Here is a 6,000-nt window from a genome sequence, read left to right on the forward strand (position 1 = left end):
TCTGAAATAACAGAGAACACCTATCATGGGAGTAGGGCAAAATTAAAATGTTGGAGTTTCTGAAATAAAATAACCAAGTAATTTGTATTTTTCCTATCTATAAAAACCTGAGTTCTTTAATTCGGGAGACTCACCGATTACATAGTTGTTAGTCACCTTGAAACCAAATCTGGAAGGCTCTGTAACTTCCCTAGAAGTGTTCCAGTCCTGATCTGTGAAGAAGCAAGCAGAGGCCACTATTGCCCCATATCTGTTTTAATAAGAGAAAGTGATAGGCCCTGGGTCATATATTATTATTATTATTATTACTATCCAAGCTACAACCCTAGTTGGAAAAGCAAGATGCTATAAGCCCAGGGGCTCCAACAGGGAAAAATAACCCAGTGAGAAAAGGAAATAAGGAAATAAATAAATGAAGAGAACAAATTAACAATAAATCATTCTACAATAAGTAACAACGTCAAAACAGACATGTCATATATAAACTATTAACAACATCAAAAACAAATATGTCATAAATAAACTATAAAGACTCATGTCCGCCTGGTCAACAAAAAAGCATTTGCTCCAACTTTGAACTTTTGAAGTTCTACTGATTCAACCACCCGATTAGGAAGATCATTCCACAACTTGGTAACAGCTGGAATAAAACTTCTAGAGTACTGCGTAGTATTGAGGCTCGTGATGGAGAAGGCCTGGCTATTAGAATTAACTGCCTGCCTAGTATTATGAACAGGATAGAATTGTCCAGGGAGATCTGAATGTAAAGGATGGTCAGAGTTATGAAAAATCTTATGCAACATGCATAATGAACTAATTGAACGACGGTGCCAGAGATTAATATCTAGATCAGGAATAAGAAATTTAATAGACCGTAAGTTTCTGTCCAACAAATTAAGATGAGAATGAGCAGCTGAAGACCAGACAGGAGAACAATACTCAAAACAAGGTAGAATGAAAGAATTAAAACACTTCTTCAGAATAGATTGATCACCGAAAATCTTGAAGGACTTTCTCAATAAGCCTATTTTTTGTGCAATTGAAGAAGACACAGACCTTATATGTTTCTCAACATAGAAAGTAAATGATGATCTAGTCTTCTTTGCCATGAATGTTAATTATAAAAAGTTTGTTTGCAAGGGATGAGGAAATGGCCCTTTGGCAGTGGGTGGCTTGTGTCGGTGCGCATTAAGACATGTATTTCAGTGTTTAAATCTTTCGGTATGTGTTGCTTCACTGGGGGCTCATATATCTGGCAGCAAAGGTGTAAATTTTCCAACAACGTGAAGTAGTAGGCACTGGCAATTGTCAGAGGAGATTGCAGGCAGAAAACATTCAGCACGGACGACCAACGGGTCACCATACATCATTTCAGCTGCCTAGACATCAAGGGTGTCCTTACGAATTGTCCTTAACCCCAGGAAGACCAGGGAAACTGAATAAACTAGTTGGAGCCATTGCAGCGGATTAGTATTATTATTATCATTATTATTATTACTACTATTATGATTATAATTATTAATACTAGCTAAGCTACAACCCTAGTTGGAAAAGCAGGATGCTATAACCCCAAGGGCTCCAACAGGATAAAAAACAGCACAGTGAAGAAAGGAAATAAGGAAATAAATAAACTATATAAAAAGTAATGAAAAATTAAAATAAAATATTTTAAGAACAGTAACATTAAAAAATTTAAATATTTTAAGAATAGTAACAACATTAAAACAGATCTTTCATATATATGCATAAAAAGAGGCTTATGTCAGCCTATTAAACATAAAAACATTTGCTGCAACTTTGAACTTTTGAAGTTCTACCAATTTAATTACTCAATTAAGACGATTCTTCACAAAGCTGGAATAAAGCTTCTAGAATACTGTGTGGTATTGAGCTTTATTATGGAGTAGGCCTGACTATTAGAATCAACTGCATACCTAGTAATACGAACAGGGTGCTACTATCCAGGAAGATCTGAATGTAAAGAATTGTCAGAATAATAAAAAATCTTATGGATCATATATAACAAACTAATTGAACGATGGTGAAGGAATTAATATCTAGATCAGGAATAAGATATTTAATAGACCTTAAGTTCCTGTCCATCAAATTTAGATAAAAATCAGCAGCTGAAGACCAGACAGGTGAACAATACTCGAAACAAGGTAAAATGAAAGAATTAAAACACTTCTTCAGAATAGATTCATCACCAAAAATTTTAAAAGACTTTCTCAATAAGCAAATTTTTTTTGTCCAATTGAAGAAGACACAGATCTAATGTGTTTCTCAAAAGTAAATTTGCTGTCAAAACAAAACAAATATGGGAATTTGTATTTTTTCTAGCAATACAAAACTGGAGCTCTTTACTATGGAGTATTTATTTTGGCGAAGCTGAAACCAGCCGATAGTCTTTTTGTCAGAGTGTAACTACCCAACCATAATTAGCGGGAGAAGAGCGGGGTAGACATCTAAGGTCATTGACGCCAATATCATATGTTATAATTAAGGAATAAAAGGAAATTCTATTTAAAAGAATAAAAGAAAAAATATCCTTATAGAAGTTAAATAGCTTTCAGAAGACCTGCTTCTGAAGTAAATGTAAAAGTACTGCTAGCATTGTACGATACATCATGTTAAAGAACCTTGGCAAGAATGAACCTGCCATCCTCACTTTGAGCCTCCGACAGATATTCATTTCTTAAGGTGCTAAAAGTGGGGCATTCTATCAACAAATGCCTCACTGTCAAGGGCACCAAACAATCATAGCAATATGTCTGGTGTTCTCTAGTCATCAGAAACTCATGTGTTAAACTTGTATAAACAATGCGGAGACGACGAGTAGGAGACGGTAAAGAGACGACTCCTACTACTCTCATCTTTTTTCCATCTAGACTCTCCCAATGCTGTTGCCAATTATTATAACACAAACTCTTAATGCTGTGTAAAAATATCATAGATTAATTTCAAAGTACTGCTGTGTACTTGTACTTTGATATACTTTATCCAAAATGGTATTGAGTCATTATTTCCAAGTTTGGTCAAAATCAGTTGAGTAGCTTTTGTGTAACATTTAAACCAAACTTCTTTTATGCCCCATTTTAGAGATTTTATACCAGTAACCTTTTGCTTAAGTTCCGAGCTTTACACTAGAGGAAGTGCACTTCTACAATTAAAAACTTTACTATATACTCCAAACCCAACCTCAGCATCAGATTTGGAGCCATCAGTATATACAAAAATCAATTCCCTATGTTCTGCAACACCTATCTATTTACCAAGGCCCTTTCCCCAATTTTGCAGGATAACCAACATAAAAAAGCAACAAAATTTGGAATTTTCCTCTTTTCGCTCCTCCCGGACTGATGATGGATTCAGCCGAGTTTGGTTGGTATTGCTAGGGAGCCAAGGGCCACCGTCCTCCGTTACCCACCACAATGAAGTTTCATGTGATGAATTTCGCCACTACTGCTGCTACCTCAGCGATCACCAAGGCGACCAGAGGAAGCAGCTGGGCCTACCGGAAATGCATCATAATCGTTTGCCATTCATTCTTCTTTCTAGCACGCTCTCTTGCCTCTCTCACATCTATCGTCCTGTCACCCAGAGCTTTCTTCATTCCATCCATCCACCCAAACCTTGGCCTTCCTCTTGTACTTCTCCCATCAACTCTTGCATTCATCACTTTCTTCAGTAGACAGCCACTCTCCATTCTCTCTAAATGGCCAAACCATCTCAACACATTCATATCCACTCGAGCTACTAATTATTTTCTTACATCCGTTCTCAACCTCAATACTTCGTTCCTAACCCTATCTAATCGAGATACACAAGCAATACTCCTCGAAACCATCTTGAACACATTCAATTTCTGTCTCTTTGTAACTTTCATTCCACACAATTCCAATCCATACATCACAGTTGGTACAATCACTTTTCCATACAGGACTCTCTTTACATTCATTCCTAACCCTATATTCTTTACCAATCCCTTCACAGCCTCCAACACTTTACATCCCTCATCCACTCTCTAACATACATCTGCTTCCACTTCACCATTTGTAGCAACAACAGACCACAAGTGCTTAAACTGATCTACTTCCTCAAGATACTCTCCATTCAACATGACATTCAACCCCGCACTACCCTCCCTTCTCATGCCTCTCATAGCCTTACTCTTACCCACATTAACTCTCAACTTCCTTCTCTCAAATACTCTTCCAAACTCTATCACCAATCATCCAAGGTTTTCCTCCGAGTTTGCAACCAGTACAGTATCATCCGCAAACAACAACTGCTTTACCTCCCACTCATGATCACTCGTTTATCAGTTTCACTCCTCGACCATGCACTCGAGTATTCACCTCTCACCATTCCATCAACAAACAAATGGAACAACCATGGCAACATCAAACATCCCTGTCTCAGCCCCACTCTCAATGGAATCCACTCGCTCACTTTATTTCCTATCATAAAACATGCTTTACTGCCTTTATAGAAACTCTTCACTGCTTGTAACATCCTTCCACCAATTCCATATAACCTCATCACCTTCCACATCGCATCCCTATCAATTCTATCATACTCTTTCTCCAGATCAATAAACAAAACATACACCTCCTTGCCTTTTGCTAAATATTTCTTGCCTTACTGTAAAAATCTGATTCATACATCCCTACCTCTTCAAAAACTACCCTGTACTTCCAAGATTCCATCCTGTTTTATGCTTGATCCCATTAATTAGTACTCTACCGTACACTTTTCCAACCACACTCATCACTCTAATATCTCATGAATTACAACACTCATGCACATCTCCCTTACCTTTATATGGTGGTACAATACATGCACAAACCCAATCTACTGGTACCATTGACAACAAAAAACACATATTAAACAATCTCAACAACCGTTCAAGTACAGTCCCACCCCCTTCCTTCAACATCTCAGCTCTCACACCATCCATACCAGGTGCTTTTCCTACTCTTGTTTCATCTAGTGCTCTCCTCACTTCCTCTCTTGTAATCTCTCTCATTCTCATCTCCCATCACTGGCACCTCAACACTTACAGCAGCAATTATATCGGCCTCCTTATCATCCTCAACATTGTTATTTTTTCAAAATATTCTGCTCTCCTTTTCCTTGCCTCATCTCCTTTCAACAGCCTTCCACTTTCATCTCTTACTGTCTCTTAAATTCTCAAACCAACCTTCCCCCACTCTCTTCACTTCTTTCCAAAACTTCTTATTCTCTTCATATGAACGACCCAATACTCATGTTCCATTAAAAAGAGACCTGGCTGTCAGTCATATTCCTTTTAGTACTAATAAAATATTTTCAGAAAATATATCTCTGGTCATTTCCATGGAGGGGTTGGATATATCCTAAATGGAAGAACTATTTCTTGCTATATCAAGACTGTTTATCAATTGTTTTAACCCTGGATAGGTACGCTCCTCGGACACCCCTTTAAGGGTATACTCGGACGCGAACGACCCCGACGCCAAAAAAAATTCTTTAAAAATCAGTTTTTGCAGTAACCTCCTTTTTTCTTTTGCCAAAAAAAACTTCAATGAACGCTTAAAACAACTGTAAAGATAAATACTACTCATCTGCAGAAAAACTATTTATTATAAATATTTTAAAAAATTAAGTAGAAAAAAAAGACCTGACATAAAAATTCATAAAAAAAAGTTTATACATATATACACAAATCCTTTTAGGAATTGATTCTTGAATGTTTAGGACACATCTTGATGTATTTTGGATGAAGTCAGACCCATGGAGGTGAAGATCTGAAATGAGAAAAAAAGGGTAACTTTTTTTGGCCAAAAAAATTTGTCCAAATTTCATGAATTTTTTTGGGTACCCAAATGAAATAGGAAGTGGCTAATTTTTTTAGGGAATAAACATATGTTATCCTAAAATAGAAATATGTAAAAAAATCTTCATTATTTTGTAAATTACATTTATATCAGGGGCCATATCTAAAGGTAATTTTTTGAG

The sequence above is a fragment of the Palaemon carinicauda genome, chromosome 25 (assembly GCF_036898095.1).
Source record: "Palaemon carinicauda isolate YSFRI2023 chromosome 25, ASM3689809v2, whole genome shotgun sequence".
Lineage (NCBI taxonomy): Eukaryota > Metazoa > Arthropoda > Malacostraca > Decapoda > Palaemonidae > Palaemon > Palaemon carinicauda.